Source organism: Pan troglodytes, chromosome 8 (assembly GCF_028858775.2).
Source record: "Pan troglodytes isolate AG18354 chromosome 8, NHGRI_mPanTro3-v2.0_pri, whole genome shotgun sequence".
Classification (NCBI taxonomy): Eukaryota; Metazoa; Chordata; class Mammalia; order Primates; family Hominidae; genus Pan; species Pan troglodytes.
The window spans coordinates 82386119-82404308 of record NC_072406.2 but is presented as its reverse complement, the minus strand read 5'-3'; positions in this window follow the sequence as shown (position 1 = coordinate 82404308).

Here is an 18190-nt window from a genome sequence, read left to right as displayed (position 1 = left end):
TATATTTCTAAAACAGGCCAGGCACAGTGACTCACGCCTGTAATCCCAGCAATTGTGGGAGGCTGAGGCAGGCGGATCACTTGAGGTCAGGAGTTCTAGACTAACCTGACCAACATGGTGAAACCCCATCTCTACTAAAAATACAAAAATGAGCCAGACGTGGTAGTATGCACCTGTAATCCCAGCTACTCGGGAGGCTGAGGTTGCAGTGAGCCGAGATCACACCACTGCATTCCAGCCTGGGCGACAGAGCAAGACTGTGTCTCAAATAAAATAAAAATATGGCACATATGTACCATGGAATATTATGCAGCCATAAAAAATGATGAGTTCATGTCCTTTGTGGGACATGGATGAAGCTGGAAACCAGCATTCTCAGCAAACTATTGCAAGGACAAAAAACCAAACACCACATGTTCTCACTCATAGGTGGGAATTGAACAATGAGAACACATGGACACAGGAAGGGGAACATCACACACCGGGGCCTGTTGTGGGGTGGGGGGATGGGGAGAGGGATAGCATTAGGAGATATACCTAATGTTAAATAACGAGTTAGTGGGTGCAGCACACCAACATGGCACATGTATACATATGTAACAAACCTGCACGTTGTGCACATGTACCCTAAAACTTAAAGTATAATAAAAAAAAAAAAAGAAAAAAAAATAGCCGGCCAGACGCGGTGGCTCACACCTGTAATCCCAGCACTTTGAGAGGCTGAGGCGGGCAGATCACGAGGTCAGGAGATCGAGACCATCCTGGCTAACATGGTGAAACCCCATCTCTACTAAAAATACAAAAAATTAGACGGGCGTGGTGCCGGGCGCCTGTAGTCCCAGCTACTCGGGAGGCTGAGGCAGGAGAATGGCATGAACCCGGGAGGTGGAGCTTGCAGTGAGCCAAGATAGCGCCACTGCACTCCAGCCTGGGCGACAGAGTGAGACTCCGTCTCAAAATAAAATACAATAAAATAAAATAATAAAATAAAATTTAAAAATGGGGAAATTGATTTACACCTTTGTAACCTTTTATTTTAACTTAAATGTGAACTCTTCTTCATTTATAAAGATATTCAATACTATACAAAATGACTCAATTAATTATGTAATGAAGATAACAGTTCATGTATTCAGTCTCTGGTGATTCACCTTTTGGTTTATTTCCAATTTCTTCTGATTTTAAATAATGCTGCAATAAGAGAACGTCATTATAAATAAACCTCAGAGAATATCTCTGGCTTTTTTCCTGAGGATAAATTTCTAGAAGTGGAAGTGCAGGGTCAACAAGTGTGCACACTGACAAAGATCTGGACATGTGTTAAATTGCCCTGCAGAAAGATCTTACCGGCTTGCCCGCCTGTTTATGAGAGTGCCCCAAATCTCAGGGTTTTGAACATAATAAAAAATTTTTAAAACCTCTTGGCTTATTAAAGCCACTTTCCCCCTCCTCCTAACAATGCCTAATTCAGCCTTAAAAGAATACTGTAACACTGTGCTTCTCAAACTCCAGCAAACATCAGAATTACCTGGAGGGCTGTTAAAGCCAATTGCTAGGCCGCCTGCCCAGAGATTCTGATCTCCTAGATATGGGGTGGCACCTGAGAATGTGCGTTTCTAATAAGATTTCGGGTGGGGCTGGGGTGTGGACTGCACGTGGCGAGCACAACGCCAAGAAGAGGCTTTCTTGGTTTCATGGTGAAGACTAAACTTTTCCTGCGGACCTTGCATTTCTCTATATTGTGAATTTCTCTGAGTCATGTGTCTTACTCTGTACTCTGAATATTGCTTCCTAGTAGCCCCCGACTAGCAGCAGAATGTGGACCTGATGGGCTTTCTGCTATCTGGTGAGCATGTGTTGCAAGTTGACCCTATGCTGGCACTGGGCTAATAACAGCCGGGGTGGCTGAATACCACAATTACACTCTCTTTGCCTTCAAGGGGTTCACTAGTAAGGTGCTACTCGTAGTAAAAATCTATCATGGGCATGGTGGCTCATACCTGTAATCCCAGCACTTTTGGAGGCCAAGGTTGGGGGGGTCACTTGAGCCCACGAGTTTGAGACCAGCCTGGGCAAAATGATGAGACCTCATCTCTACAAAAAATGTAAAAATTAGCTGGGCGTGGTGGCACCTGCCTGTAGTCCCAGCTACTTGGGTGGCTGGGGTAGGAGGATTGCTTAAGCCCAGCAGGACAAAGCTGCAAAGAGCCATGATTGTGCCCTGCACTCCAACCTGGGCAACAGAACAAGACCCTGTCTCAAAAAAAACAAAAAAAAAACAACGGAACAAGACCCTGTTTCAAACAAACAAACAAACAAACAGCATGTATTGTAGATGTGGAGAAACTGGAACCCTCATACACTGCTGGTGGGAATGTAAAATAGTGCAGCCACTTTGGAAAAGTTAGTCAGTTCCTCGAAAAGTTAAACATAGATGGGGTACAGTGACTAACACCTGTAATCTCAGTAGTTTGGGAGACTGAGGCTGGAGGATCGCCTAAGTCTGGGAGTTTGAGGCCAGCCTGGGTAACATAGCGAGATACTATCTCTACAAAAAATGTTTCAAATTAGCCAGGCATGGGCCGGGCATGGTGGCTCACACCTGTAAACCCGGCACTTTGGGAGGCCGAGGCAGGTGGATTTGAGGTCAGGAGTTTGAAACCAGGCTGGCCAACATGGTGAAATCCCATCTCTTCTAAAAATACAAAAATTAGCTGGGTGTTGTGGTGGGCACCTGTAATCCCAGCTACTTGGGAGGCTGAGGCAGGAGAATTGCTTGAGCCCAAGGAGGCAGAGGTTGCAGTGAGCAGAGATCACACCACTGCACTCCAGCCTGGGCAACAGAGCATGATTCCGTCTCAGAAAAAATTAGTGAAGCATGGTGGTAGTCCTAGCTACTTGAGAGGCTGAAGCTGGAGTCTCACTTGAGCTCAGGAGTTCAACGTCACAGCGAGCTGTGATTGCACTACTGCACTCCAGCCTGGGTGACAGAAAGAGACCCTATCTCTTAAAAAGAAAAAACAAATATATATGTGTATATATATATATTTTTAAAGTTAAACAGAGTTACCATATGACCCAGCAATTTCACTTCTAGATATATAGCCAGGAGAACATACATTCACAGATAAATTTGTACACAAATATTCATAGGAGTATTATCCATAATAACCAAAAAGTGTAAACACCCCAAATATCCATCGGTTAATGAATGGATGAACAAAATTTGGTGTATACATACCACAGAATATTATTCAGTTATAAAAAGGAGTGAAGCACGGATAATGCTGCAGCACAGACAAGCCTTAAAAGCATTATGCTAATTGAAAGAAGCCAGACGCAAAAGGACAAACAGTGTATGATTCTATATATGTGAAAGTCTAGAATAGGCAAATCTATAGTGACAAAAAGTAGACTCGTGATTTCCAGAGGCTGGGTTGAGGTGAAAGAAGATGTAGAGTGACTGCTAACAGGTTTTCCTTCTGAAATGGCGAAAATATTCAATTTTTTTTTTTTTTTTTAGAGAAGGTTGGAATGCAGTGGTGTGATCATAGCTCACTGCAGCCTTGACATCCTAGTCTCAAGCCATCCTCCCGCCTCAGCCTTCTGAGTAGCTGGGACCACAGGTGTGAGCCACCACACCTGGCTAATTGTTTGATTTTTTTGTAGCGATGGGGTCTCACTATATTGCCCTAGCTGGTCTTGAACTCTGGAGCTCAAGCGATCCTCCCGCCTCAGCCTCCCGAAGTGCTGCGATTATAGATCTTAGCCACTGTACCCGGCTGAAAATATTCTAAATTAATTGTGGTGATGGTTGCACAACTCTGTGAATATGTACTAAAAACCACTGAATTGTATACCTTAAATGGGTGAATTTTATGGTATATGAATTATATATCGACAAAGCCATTACACACCCCTCGTCATTAGGTATGAACATTAGACGTATTACAGTGATAGGAAGGAAGCAGGCAGGCAATGTGGGGAAGGACCACCTGGGAAAGGCTGACTATAGAGGCTTGCTTGACCTGGGTCTTGACAAATAAGATGGAGAAGTAGAAGGTGCTCCAGGCAGAGTGGTAGCCTGTTCACAGGTACAGAGGCAGGAAGGAGTCCAAAGGCTGAAGAGGATGTGGATGGTAATACTCAACATCTATTGAATGTTTGTGCTAGCAAACTAAAATTATATAATCTTATTTAATCTCCAAATAAATTATGTATTAATGCATTGATTCACTCAGCCAATTATTGAACAAAGTTCTTTTTCCTTCCTTCCTTCCTCCTTCTCCTCCTCCTCCTCCCCTCCTCCTCCTCCTTCTTCTTCTTTTCTCCTTCCTTCCTTCCTTCTCCCTTTCTCTCTTTTCTCCTTTCCTTCTTTCCTTCCTTCCTTCCTTCCTCCCTCCCTCCCTCCTTCCTTCTTTCTCTCTGTCTCTGAGACAGGATCTCCTTCTGTCCCCTTGGCTAGAGTGCAGTGGTGTGATCAGGGCTCACTGAAGCGTAAACCTCTGAGGCTTAAGCCATCCTCCAGCCTCAGCTTCCCAAGTAGCTGGGAGTATGGGCATGTGCCACCATTCGCAGCTAATTTTATTTTTTGTAGAGACAAGGTCTCACTGTGTTGCCCAGGCTAGTCTTGACCTCCTGGGCTCAAGTGATCCTCCTGCCTTGGCCACCCAAAACGCTGGAATTACAGGTGTAAACCACCGCACCAGGTCTGAACAAATTTTATTAGGCACCCCCCACATACCAGGAACTGTGTTAACGACTGGAGGCACTATAATGAAGTAGACACTATTATTATCCATTTTATACAAAGAAAGGTTAAGTAAGTTATTGAAATTTACAGAGCTAGTTAGTGGAAAAACTGAGACTCAAATGCAGGTTGTCTGATTCCAGAACCCATTTTTCAAAAAAAGTTATAATCTTTTACCTCCCCACAGATAGTTGTAATTTAACATAAATGGATACACACAATCTATTAGTCTCTATTAGTCTCTCTCCCTTTCAATCTTTTTCTTTTTTCTTGCCTATGCTCCTCTGCCTCTATCCTTCCCCCTTGACAGTTGCTGTCCCCAACAAAGGTTCTTTGTGGGGGAGAGGTGAGACTGAAGTAGTTTTATTAATTTATGTTTAAATAAAAATTTAATTTTAAAACATTTTTAGATTTACAGAAAAATTGTGAAGACAGTAGTACAGAAAGTTGCTGTGTGCCCCACCCCATTTCCCTGTTATTCACATCTCACGTTACTATGGTACACTTGTTACAATTAATGAATCAATATTGATACATTTAAAATATATATATTTTTAATTTTTAAAATTTTTATTATTTTTCTTCAGACAAGGTCTTGTTCTGTTGCCCAGGCTGGAGTGCAATGGTGCGATCTTGGTTCACTGCAGCCTCAACCTCTCAGGCTCAAGCAGCCCTCCCACCTCGGCCTCCCAAATAGCTGGGACCACAGGTGCACGCCATCACACTGGCTTTTTTTTGTAGAGATAGAGTCTCACTATGTTGCCCAAGCTGATCGTGAACTCTTGGGCTCAAGTGATCTTCCTGTCTTGGTGTCCCAAAGTGTTAGGATTACAGGTGTGAGCACCACTCCTAGCCTGAGGTATGTCAACATTATTAATTAAGGCCCATACTTTTTTCAGATTTCCTTAGGTTTTTTTGTTTTTGTTTTTGTTTTTTTTTTGAGATCGAGTTTTGCTCTTGTTGCCCAGGCTGGAGGGCAATGGCGCGGTCTTGGCTCACCGCAACCTCTACCTCCCAGGTTCGATTGATTCTCCTGCCTCAGCCTCCCGAGTAGCTGGGATTATAGGCATGTGCCACCACACCTGGCTAATTTTGTATTTTTTTAGTAGAGATGGGGTTTCTCCATGTTAGTCAGGCTGGTCTCGAACTCCTGACCTCAGGTGATCCACCCGCCTTGGTCTCCCAAAGTGCTGGAATTACAGGCGTGAGCCACTGCACCTGACCCAGATTTCCTTAGTTTTTTACCTAATATCTTTTAATGTGTTGAGATACCATACTCTATTTATTTATTTGAGATGGAGTCTTGCTGTGTCACCCAGGCTCTAGTGCAATGGCACAATCTTTGGCTCACTGCAGCCTCCGCCTCCTGGGTTCAAGTGATTATTTTGCCTCAGCCTCCCAAGTAGCTGGGATTATAGGTGTATGCCACCACACCTGGCTAATTTTGTATTTTTAGTAGAGATGGAGTTTCACCATGTTGGTCAGGTTGGTCTCGAACTCCTGACCTCAGGTGATCTGCCCGCCTCAGTCTCCCAAACTGCTGGGATTACAGGCATGAGCTACTGTGCCAGGGTGAGATACCACACTATATTTAGTTGTCCTATCTCCTATTTTCTTCTTAGTAGTTACAATTTCTTAGACTTTCCTTTTTTTTTTTTTTTTTTTTTTGAGATAGAGTTTCACTCTTGTTGCCCAGGCTAGAGTGTGCAATGGCACAATTTTGGCTCACTGCAACCTCCGCTCCTGGGTTCAAGCGATTCTCCTGCCTCAGCCTCCCAAGTAGCTGGGATTACAGTCATGTGCCACCATGTCCGGCTAATTTTTTGTATTTAGTAGAGACGGGGTTTCACTATGTTGGCCAGGCTGGTCTTGAAATCCTGACCTCAGGCGATCCACCCGCCTTGGTCTCCCAAAGTGCTGGGGTTACAGGCGTGAGCCAGCGCAACTGGCCGCTTTCCTCATTTTTGATGACTCTATCTTTGAGGAGTATGGTCAGGTATTTTATAGAACATCTCTCAGTTGAGATTTGTCTGGTATTTTTCTCATGATTAGACTGGGGATATGTGTTGGGAGGAGGAAGATCATACGAATAAAGTGATATTCTCATCATATCATATGAAGGGCATGTACTATCAACATGGCATATCACTGGAGGTGTTAAACTTCATCACCTGGCTGAGATTGTGATTGTCATGTTTCTCTGCTGTAATGATATTCTCCCCCTCATCCCCTTTCCACACTGTTCTCTTTAGAAGGAAGTCACTGTGTGTAGCCCATACATGATGGGGAATTACACTCCACCTCCTTGAGGGTAGACTATTTACCGTAATTATTTGGAATTCTTCTCCATGGAAGATATGTCTGTTCTTCTTCATTTATCTATTTATTGTTTCTTTGTTTTTGAGACAGGGTCTTGCTTTGTCACCTAGGCTGGAGTGCAGTGCCCTGATTATAGCTAACTGCAGCCTGGACCTCTTGGGCTCAAGCAATCCTCTCAACTCAGCCTCCAGACTAGCTAGGACTACAGGTTCACACCATCATGCCTGGCTAATTTTTTAAGCTTTTTGTAGTCATGGGGGTCTTGCTATGTTGCCCAGGCTTTCTCAAACTCCTGGCCTCAAGCAGTCCTCCTACCTTGGCCTCCCAAAATGCTAGGATTACACATGTGAGCCACCATGCCCAGCTATCTATTCAGTCAATTATTTATTTATGTCCATATGGACTCATGGATATCTATCTTATACTTTAGGTTCTAATCCAAAGCTATTTTAAAATTTATTTTGTTGCTTAAATTATGCCAGCTTTGGCCACTGGGAGCTCTTTCAGTTGCTTGTCTCATTGATCCCCTCATTCTGGGTGTTTTTTGGATATGGGGATACTTCTATACTTTTTGGCACAAGGTGTTCCAGGCTCATCTTGTATATTCCCTGCCCCAGCCCTAGAATCAGTCATTTTCCCAAGAAGCCCTGGTTCCTTTCCTTGGAGAATGGTATTAGAAACCAAGATCTGGGCACTAGGGTGCTCACTGCTACTGAGTTGTTGTTGCTTCTATGCCTTCTCTGCTGACATAGCAAGGAAATATATATGTGTATATTGACATATATATAAACATATCTATAAATACATTTCTGTCTATATCACACTAAGCATGAATTCATACTGATATCTCCAACTCCAATCCATTACTACATGGATCGTTGTAGCCTCTTCTCTCCTCGCTTATCTATAACCTCACACTCCAACAGTGAGTTTTCACCTGCTCCCATCATCCACCATCCATTTGCTTAATTGGTAAATTCCAGTATACATAGGGGTTTCCAAATTTTATAATGGTTTCCAAATTGTTGGCCTTTACAAACCCTGTGGGAAACAACCTGATCAACTGGAATATAGTGTTTATGTGTATTCCTTTTGCCTTTAGTCTTACAGACTTCAGTCATTTCCAAAGTGACTAAGTTCAGCACCTTTTCTGCCTACCTGCTTCAGTAAGGTTGTTCATACATTTATAATATAGTTTTTTTTTCTCAGATTCTGCATCTTTTCTAGGATCCCCTGATCTCTAAAGGATTTTTTAAAATTTGCATATGTTAAAGTTCAATCTTTGTCCTATAATGGACTATGGCTTTTGACAAATGCATCGTGTCATGTATTCACTATTGTTTTATTTATGTATTTATTTAGACAGAGTCCTGCTCTGTCATCAGGCTGGAGTGCAGTGATGCAATCTTGGCTCACTGCAACCTCCACCTCCTGGGTTCAAGCAATTCTCCTGCCTCAGACTCCGAAGTAGCTGGGACTATAGGCGTGTGCCACCATGCCCGCTGATTTTTGTATTTTAGTAGAGATGCGGTTTCACCATGTTGGCCAGGACGGTCTCTATCTTTTGACCTCAGGATCCACCTGCCTCGGCCTCCCAAAGTGCTGGGATTGCAGGCGTGAGCCACCGTGCCCAGCCTGTTTATTTTTTAAATTACACAAATACTAGTATGTTAAAAAATTTCAGCCAGGTATACTGGCTCATGCTTGTAATCCCAGCAGTTTTGGAGGCTGAGATGGGAGGATCCCCTGAGCCCAGGAGTTCGAGACCATCTTGTGCAACATAGTGAGAACTCACCTCTACAAAAGATTAAAATACATTTTTAAAAATTTCAAAAATACAGATAAAAAAAATTCTATCTTGATTGCTGTTAATCCCACTCCCTTCTTATAAACACTGTTATCAGTTTGATAAAAATCTTTCTAGATTTTTCTCTATGTCTTTATACACATATTTGAACATATGTAAAAGTATAATTTTGTGTGTGTGTTTTTTGAAGAGGCATAAGATTATACTTTATATACATTTTGAAATCTCATGTTATTACTTTGTCAGTGTACCTAATTCTTTTAAACTGATATAAAGATAATAGGGATGTACTGTTGAACACGAATGCTTAATCCACTCCATGTGATATGTTCCAGAACCCTAGTGTATTCTAGAAAGCTGGGACATTGGGTACAAGTTGGAGAACAGAAGAAGGGCAGGCAAGAAAAGAAGCAGGAGCTTCATGCTTAACAAAGGCTCTGTGCTCCCCTGCTAAGGAGATCCTGGACTTTAAAGAGGCCCTGAAGAGGCATCAAGAGTTTTTCAAATTAGAAAAGAATATGGTTTTATTTCTGTAATGGGTACAGAAGAATTTTAAGGAATGTTAGTTATGTGGAATGCTGTTTGATAACATATCCACTTTTTACCCTTAAACTCTTCTTATCAGAAAATATTTAAGTGTATTTCTTGAGTGTATGACTGCTCTATAAATACTGGAGTAGCCCTGGTATGACACGCCATTTGGACACCTTCATCTTCTCAGCTATTTATTGGGTGGCACCATAGGAGCAGTAAAGGAGACTACAAAGCAGTGTAGTTATTTATTTATTTATTTATTTATTTATTTATTTATTTATTTTGAGATGGGGTCTGGCTCTGTCACCCAGGCTGGAGTTCAGTGGAGTGATCCCAGCTCACTGCAACCTCCACCTCCCGGGCTCAAGCCATCCTCCTACCTCAGCTTCCCGAGTAGCTGGTACTACAAGGTGCACACCACCACACCCAGCTAATTTTTGTGTTTTTTGTAAAGATTGGGTTTTGTCATGTCGCCCAGGCTAGTCTTGAACTTCTGAGCTCAAGTGAGCTGCCTGCCTCAACCTCCCAAAGTGCTGGGATTACAGACGTGAGCCACTGCACCTGGCCCAGTGTGGTGATTCTTAAAGCGGGGTCCAAAAGCCTCTGAGGGGTAAGAAAGTCTTCCAGTTGGGCCATTAAAACTAGGGGGCCAGCTAGGTGAGATGGCTTTACCTATAATTTCAACACTTTGGGAGGCCAAGGCTGGAGGATACCTTGAGCCTAGAAGTATGAGACTAGCCTGGGCAACATAGCAAGACCCTATCTCTTAAAAAAACATTTAGCCAGGGCATGATGGCATGTACCTGTGGTCTCAGCTACTTGCGAGACTGAGGTGAGAGGATCACTTGAACCTGGGACATCAAGGTAGTGAGCTGTGTTTGTGCCACTGCACCAGCCTGGGTGACAGAGTGAGACCCTGTCACAAAATAAATACATAATATACACATAAAAAAATTAAAAATAAATTAAAAACTAGGAGATGATCTCCAAGTGCTGCTAGACTGTAAGCTCTATGAGTTTAGGGACCCCATCTCTTTTGTTCCCCATTACCTATTCCCAGTGCCTAGCATAGGTCCTCACATATAACATGTGTTTCATAAATATTGAATGAATGAATTAATCTAAAAATGCACAACTTTTTTTGTAAAGGTGGGGTCCCACTATGTTGCCCAGGCTGGTCTCAAAATCCTGGCTTCAAGTGATCCTCTCACTTCAGCCTCCTAAAATGCTGGGATTACAGGTGCGAGCCCCTGTGTCTGGCCTAAAACTGCAAATTCTTTCACTCCTTCCTAGAAGCAAATAGTCTCTTCCATTTCTTCCTTGCAAATAGTTATGTACCAATCTATCACCATAATTCAGTATTCACAAAGGAAAACATGAACATTACTGGAGTTTACTCAAATTCAGTATTGCACTAAATCTAGCTAGCTGTTACATGATAATTGGCAAGTTTATAAAGCTTCCTCATTCAGGTTTTTTTTCTCTTCTCCTTTTTTGCTTGGAGGTAGTTGGGATTTCTGCAGTTTGAGGAAAGATAGTTTTATTATTGTTGCATACTCAGTGCTTCTTGAATTGGCTGGAGACCTCAACTAATGCTTTTTAATTAGAAATTATGATTAAATTAGTGTCACTATTATCAATGTAGTATGTTGTAGGTGTTACGTTCACCCTGTAAGGTGAACAGATGCATCAACTGTACTTTTCACCTGTAATGTTTCTGATGACTAGATTTTTTTAACCATCTCAACCAATGTTAAGTGTCCGATGACTAGACTTTTAATGTATGTTTGCATCATGGTACAAATATGAATCATCCATAACACTAGCACCAAAAGAGATCACAGTCATCTCCCCCAACTCTGCCTGTACAGTGGAATTCCATTACTATTACAGGTTATTTTTCTCCTGGACACCAGGCAGGTGTAGCATAGGTTAGCCTCTATCATCTCTATCCTGCTTTAAAAAGACTAGATGGGGCTGGGCGCGGTGGCTCATGCCTGTAATCCCAGCACTTTGGGAGCCCGATCATGAGGTCAACAGATCAACACCATCCTTGCCAACATGGTGAAACCCTGTCTTTATTAAAAAATTACAAAAAAATTAGCTGGGTATAGTGGCACGTGCCTGTAGTCCCAGCTACTTGGGAGGCTGAGCAGAAGAATCACTTGAACCAAGGAGGTGGAGGTTGCAGTGAGCTGCTATCGCGCCGCTGCACTCCAGCCTGGGGACAGATCAAGACTCCATCTAAAAAAAAAAAAAAAAAAAAAAAAGACTAGCTAGGCTGGGTGCAGTGGCTCACGCCTGTAATCCAAGCACCTTGGGAGGCTGAGGGGGGCGGATCACGAAGTCAAGAGATAGAGACCATTCTGGCCAACGTAGTGAAATCCCATCTCTACCAAAAATTACAAAAATTAGCTGGGCATGGTGGCGGAAGCCTGTAGTCCCAGGTACTCAGGAGGCTGAGGCAGGAGAATCCCTTGAACTCGGGATGCGGAGGTTGCAGTGAGCTGAGATTGCACCACTGCACTCCAGCCTGGGGGACAGAGTAAGACTCCGTTTCAAAAAAAAAAAAAAAAAAAAAAAGACTAGCTGGAGTCACCTGGTGTGCTTAGGCAGGAGAATTTCTGCAGTCCAGTCTACCCAGGAATAAGGGCTGAGTGCTTCCCATGATGCAGGGTTTTCAGTTTGTAAAACAACTCAAGGCTGGGTTTGGTGGCTCACATCTGTAATCCCAGCACTTTGGGAGGCTGAGGCAGGAGGATCACTTGAGCTCTGGCCTCCAGCTTGGGCAACACAGTGAGACTCCATCTCTAGAAAAAAATTAAACAATTAGCCAGGCATGGTGGCGTGTGCGGGTGGTCCCAGCTACTCAGGAGGCTGAGGCAGGAGGATTGCTTGTACCTCGGATGTCGAAGTGCAGTGAGCCATGATCGACCACTGTACTCCAGCCTGGGCAACAGAGCAAGACTGTCTCAAAAACAAAGACGCAAACAAAAAAAAACAGTTGGTCCTGGGAAGAGTGGGATGAGTTAGTCACCCTCCCTGGAACCCCAGAGGCCAGCTTAACCAATTAAAGAAGGAAATATTCCTAGAAAAACCCTTCTGAGAACTAAATTCCAATTGCTGCTGTGGTCTGCGAGGGAGAAGAGTCCCATGAATTGTCTAAGAAGGAAGGCCCTCCCGACATGACAGAGAGGCGACTGAGTCCCTGTGTGTATCAGGCACTATACTAAGCACTTCACAAATGTGATTTCACATAACACTTCTGTGAGGTGGTACCGTGATCTGTACCCAAGGACAATCCAAGGAGAACCAGCAAAGGAGCTCCTGTCCTGCTTGCTGCTCGGTGGCCAGAGGCAAGGGGGACTTTCCAGAGGTGGTGGAAGTAGGTCAGACCTAGGTGAAGTAAGAGAACAGGAAGAGTGGCCTGGGCAAGGGAGGGAGCTGGGGATTGGGTGAAGTGACCTGGATTGGATACCTGGCTCCAGAATGTCTTGCTGTGTGGCTTTGGGCAAGTCCCCTTCTTTCCAGGGTGGCAGCGTACTGTCAGTGAGACCTTTGGCCTGAACTCTTTTTTTTTTTTTTTGAGATGGAGTCTTCGCTCTGTCGCCCAGGCTGGAGTGCAGTGGTGTGATCTCGGCTCACTGCAAGCCCCGCCTCCCGGGTTCACGCCATTCTCCTGCCTCAGCCTCCGGAGTAGCTGGGACTACAGGCGCCTGCCACCATGCCCGGCTATTTTTTTTTTTTTTTTGTATTTTTTTTTTAAGTAGAGACGGGGTTTCACTGTGTTAGCCAAGATGGTCTCAATCTTCTGACCTCGTGATTATCCGCCTGCCTCGGCCTCCCAAAGTGCTGGGATTACAGGTGTGAGCCACCGCGACCAGCCATGGCCCGAACCATCTTAAGGTTCCATTTGGATGCCCCATTTTAGTGGAGGTAGGTGAGAATTCCAGAAAGCAGTGCTGTTTCTGGGGAGTGAGGAAATTAAAGACCACTTTTCTGGTCTTTGGGTCTGATGTGAGAGCTGTGGAGGCAGGACACAGCCGGCATCCTGGCTTTCTCAGGCTGAGATTTTCCAAGATCAGGAAGGGATGGAATTTCTCAAGATGCCCAGTACTTGTCAAATTGAAGATACGCCAAAAGAGGGTCATGAAAGTCATGGAATACTTTAAATGTTTTAAATGTCTACATTTAAATATGTTTAAATGTCTATGCTTACCAAACCAATGCATTTAACACACATTAAAAAGCAGAGCAGAGGGCTGGGAGCAGTGTGTCATGACTGTAATTCCAGCACTTTGGGAGGCCGAGGCGGGAGGATCACTTGAGGTCAAGAGCTTGAGACCAGCCTGGGCAATATAGAGATAACTTATCTGTACAAAATATTTTTTAAAAATCAGGTAGGCATGCTGGCACACGTCTGTAGTCCTAGCTACCCGAAAGGCTGAAGCAGCAGGATCCCTTGCCCAGGAGTTTGAGGCTGCAGTGAGCTATGATCATGCCATTGCACTCCAGCCTAAGGCACAGAGTGAGAAAAAAAAAACAAAAAAAAACCAGAGCTAGCTGGGCATAGTGGCTCACGCCCACAATCTCAACATTTGGGGAGGCCCAGGCGAGACGATCATTTGAGCCCCAGGAGTTTGAGTCCAGCCTGGGAAACATAGCAAGAACTTGCCTCTAAAAAATAAGAAAGATTTTTTATCAAGCAGGATAAAAAAAGGAAAAATAAAGAGTAATATGAAGAACAAGTGACAGCAACTCCTGGACAAACCAAAGCTGGTATTGGCTGCATCCTTGCAGGCAGTGCGTATTCCCCACCTCCACTGCATCAAGCCCAAGAGAAAGGCTGAAGGGGATGCTAAGGGAGTTAAAGCCAAGGTGAAGGACAAACCACAGAGAAGATCTGCAAAGTTATCACTAAAACTGCTCCTCCACACCAGAGCCAAAGCCTAAAAAGCCTCTGCAAAGAAGGGAGAAAGAGGTACTCAAAGAGAAAAGGGGGAAAGCAGATGCTGGCAAGGGTGGGAATAACCCTGTCTATCTAATGCTGAGAATATGTAAGGGAGTAAGCATACAGTCGGGGGAAGAATTACATAAGATGCCTCCTCTCAAACCCTCCACTGGTTCTTCAGGTCACCAAAAATAAAAGCTAAAGTCCTCACCTACAAGGCTTTCAAGATTTGCCTCCTGTTAAGAGACAATTCTCCATGAAGCTCTTTGATTTTTGCACTTCTTTCAAACAGAGGTGCCAGCTGCCTTTGTTTGGACTATCTTTTGAAGGACATTTATATAATGAACAGGCTTGGAAGACAGTGTCCCTCTGGTGCAGGGGACAGGTCTGTATATTGCCCAGTGTCATACCATTTCCCACTGGGTCAGAGTTCAGGCAGGTCCGCTTGCAGCCATTATGAAAGATTTGGGTTCCCTAAGTTCTGGGTTCCTCAGCTGTGTTGCACACCATCGAATGGGCAGTGTCCATTCAGACTGCTCTGTGTCACCCCATTGTCCTCAGAAAGGAGGAGGGAGGAAGGGGCAAGTGGAAGTAACACAAACAGGAAGTTCATGCTGCTCGCTATGCCGGAAGTAATAAAATAGTTTATCTCTGATCCAGGAGTCCTGTGACTGCCAGCATCTGAGACTGTGTCAGGCTAACCTGTTAACCTGCAAGTTAGGTAGAACCCCAGAACCTCCACAGTTCTGACCACAAACACCTCACCCCATTTCCTACCACTCCTTCTGTTGCTCACCTTGCCTGGTCACGCTGGCCTCCCAGATGTTCCTGGAAACTGCCAGGCACACTCCTGCCTTAGGGCCTCTGCTGTCAGCCTGGAACAGTCTACCCTGACAGCCATGTAATGTCCTTCATGTTCTTATCCAAATAGCACCTGGGTGGGGCCTTTCTTGACTTCTGTATTTGATTTAGTTAATTAATTAATTAATTTAGAGACAAGGTCTCGCTCTGTTGCCTAGGCTGGAGTGCAATCATGGCTCACTGTACCCTTAACCTCCTGGGCTCAAGCGACCCTCCTGCCTCGGTCTCCCAAAGTGTTGGGATTACAGGCATAAGCCACCATGCCCAGTCTGACTTCTCTATCTGAAACAGCCTTCCCACCAATAAACTGGTGAACTTTTGCCAATCTGACAGGTGAAAATGGTATCTCGGTAAGTTTTAAATTTATCTTTTATTTTTTAAAATCGATTTCTATTTCAGTATAGATATAACTATACAGAGATACATAGACAAATAAATGGATTTATATATTTTCTATATCTATTATTCTATAATATCTATATTTATATTTTCTATAGTATCTATATTTCTATTACTATTTTATTATGCTTGAGTCATTTTTGGGCCAGGCGCTGTGGCTCATGCCTGTAATCCCAGCACTTTGGGAGGCCTAGGCGGGCGGATCACTGGAGGTTAGGAGTTTGAGACCAGCCTGGCCAACAAGGTGAGACTTCATCTCTACTAAAAATACAAAGACCATGTCTACTAAAAATACAAAGATTAGCCAGGCTCGGTGGCTCATGCCTGTAATCCCAACTATGCAGGAGGCTGAGGCAGGAGAATTGCTTGAATCCGGGAGGCGGAGGTTGCAGTGAGCCGAGACCACCACTGTACTCCAGCCTGGGTGACAGAGTGAGACTCGGTCTCAGAAAAAAAAAAGAAAAGTCATTTTTATTTCATTTCCTATGAATTATCTGTTCTGAACTGTTGCCTATTTTCCCATTGTGTTGTTAGTCTTTTTAATACTTCTTACTTGCCTATGATGTGATTATTTTTCTCAACTTGTCATTTGTCTTTTGAGTTTGCTTATGGTGTCATGATTGTTGTTATGCCATATAAGTTTTTAATTTTTATGTAGTTAAATTTGTCAATCTTTTCTTTTATGGCATCTACATTTTCTTTTCTTTCTTTCTTTTTTTTTTTTGAGATGGAGTCTCACTCTGTTGCCCGAGGTTGGAGTGCAGTGGTGTGATCTCGGCTCACTGCAACCTCTGCCGCAGGGGTTCAAGCGATTCGCCTGCCTCAGCCTCCCAAGTAGCTGGGATTACAGGCGCCTGCCACTACGCCTGGCTAATTTTTTGTATTTTTAGTAGAGATGGGGTTTTACCATGTTGGCCAGGCTGGTCTCGAACTCCTGACCTTGTGATTCGCCGGTCTCAGCCTCCCAAAGCGCTGGGATTACAGGCATGAGTCACCACGCCCGGTCTAGATTTTCAGTCATACCCAGAAAGGTCTTCTCATTGCAAAATTATAAGGAATCCATACTTTCTTCTGTTTTTCTAGTACCTTTATAGTGTCATTTCAAAATACACACATCTTTTCATCACTTGAAACTTGTTTAGAGTAATAAACTTTTTGGAGATTCAACCTGTAGGTTTTTTTGACTACCCAATTGTCTCAACCCCTTTTATTATTTATTAATTTATTTAACAACACATAACAGAATCATTTATTGAAAACGGTACTCTGGAAAAACTATGTGCACAACAATGCCTGTTTCACCCATTTTACAGTGGGTACATGGTGGTCTGGGGCATTTGTCAACTTGCTCAAGCCTTTAGGTAAGTAGAGTTTGCGGCTTTTCTGAGAATCTGCCTGCATGTTCCCTCCTTCCCCAGCCTCCCAAGCCATCCTGTGGTTCAGACACCTCCACCTCGTGCAGCCAGGCTCTCAACAAAGCCAGTAATCCAATGTGTTGGCTTGCACTGGGCTTGCATCTGTGTCTCCCGGATGCACAAGGGGTTCCAAGCCCCACGGACACATTGTCCCTGGTTTAGCTAAAGCTGGTGAGAAGGCTCAGAAGTGGCCTGACACCTTTCTGTGACAGGACAGGGTTCAAACTCAACATCTAAGACCCCAGGATGAGCGGAGGGTAGAGGGTGGTGAGCTTGCCCACTCAGCTCCCTGAGTATTGCTGGAGTCCCAGGTGCTACTTTAGTTTTATTTCTGCATGTACTTTAGTCATTTCTGTACTTTGCTCTGTTCCATTGTGTTTTTATTGTGTGTGTGTTTGTGCATGTGCACGCACACCAGTTTTAATAACTTAGGCTCTATAATATGTTTTAATATCCAACAGGGTTAGTTCCCACCTCCTTGTTCTTCATTTTGAAAGCCTGTTTCTGGACTAGTTTTGTTTGGTTTTCTATACGAATTTTAGGAACAAATAGGGCAATTAAAAAAAAAGAACTAAACCACACACAACCTATTAATCCTATTAGTACTTTTATTGGGATTACGTTAAATTTAAATTTTACTAAAGGAGAATTGAGATCTTCATGAACCCACAGACGTCATTCATCTTTCCATTAGACTGTTTTATTTGTAAAATGAGAGTAATAATAGTACCAATCTCGTGGGACTGTCCTGAGAATTAAATGAGAAAATGCATGCGAAATATACTGGGGTGAACACGTTGCTTTGCCACTTAGCTGTGTGAACTTGGGCATGGTAGGTTATTCTGAACATTGCTCTCTCATTTGTCAATAAGGATAATACTAGCATCTGGAGTCACAGGACTCCAATGACGGTGAAATTAGACAAAGCGTGCAAAGTACCCAGTGCTCTGCCTGGAACATAAGTGCACAATAAATATTAGCTGTTTTTCTGTTTTTCTAAAACATAGGCCACCCCAGGGCAAGGAAGTGCGACTCAAAGCAAAAGCAGCTGGGCGCGGTGGCTCACGCCTCTCATCCCAGCATTTTGGAAGGCCGAGGCCAGCGGATCACTTGAGGTCAGGAGTTCGAGACCAGCCTGGCCAACACGGTGAAAC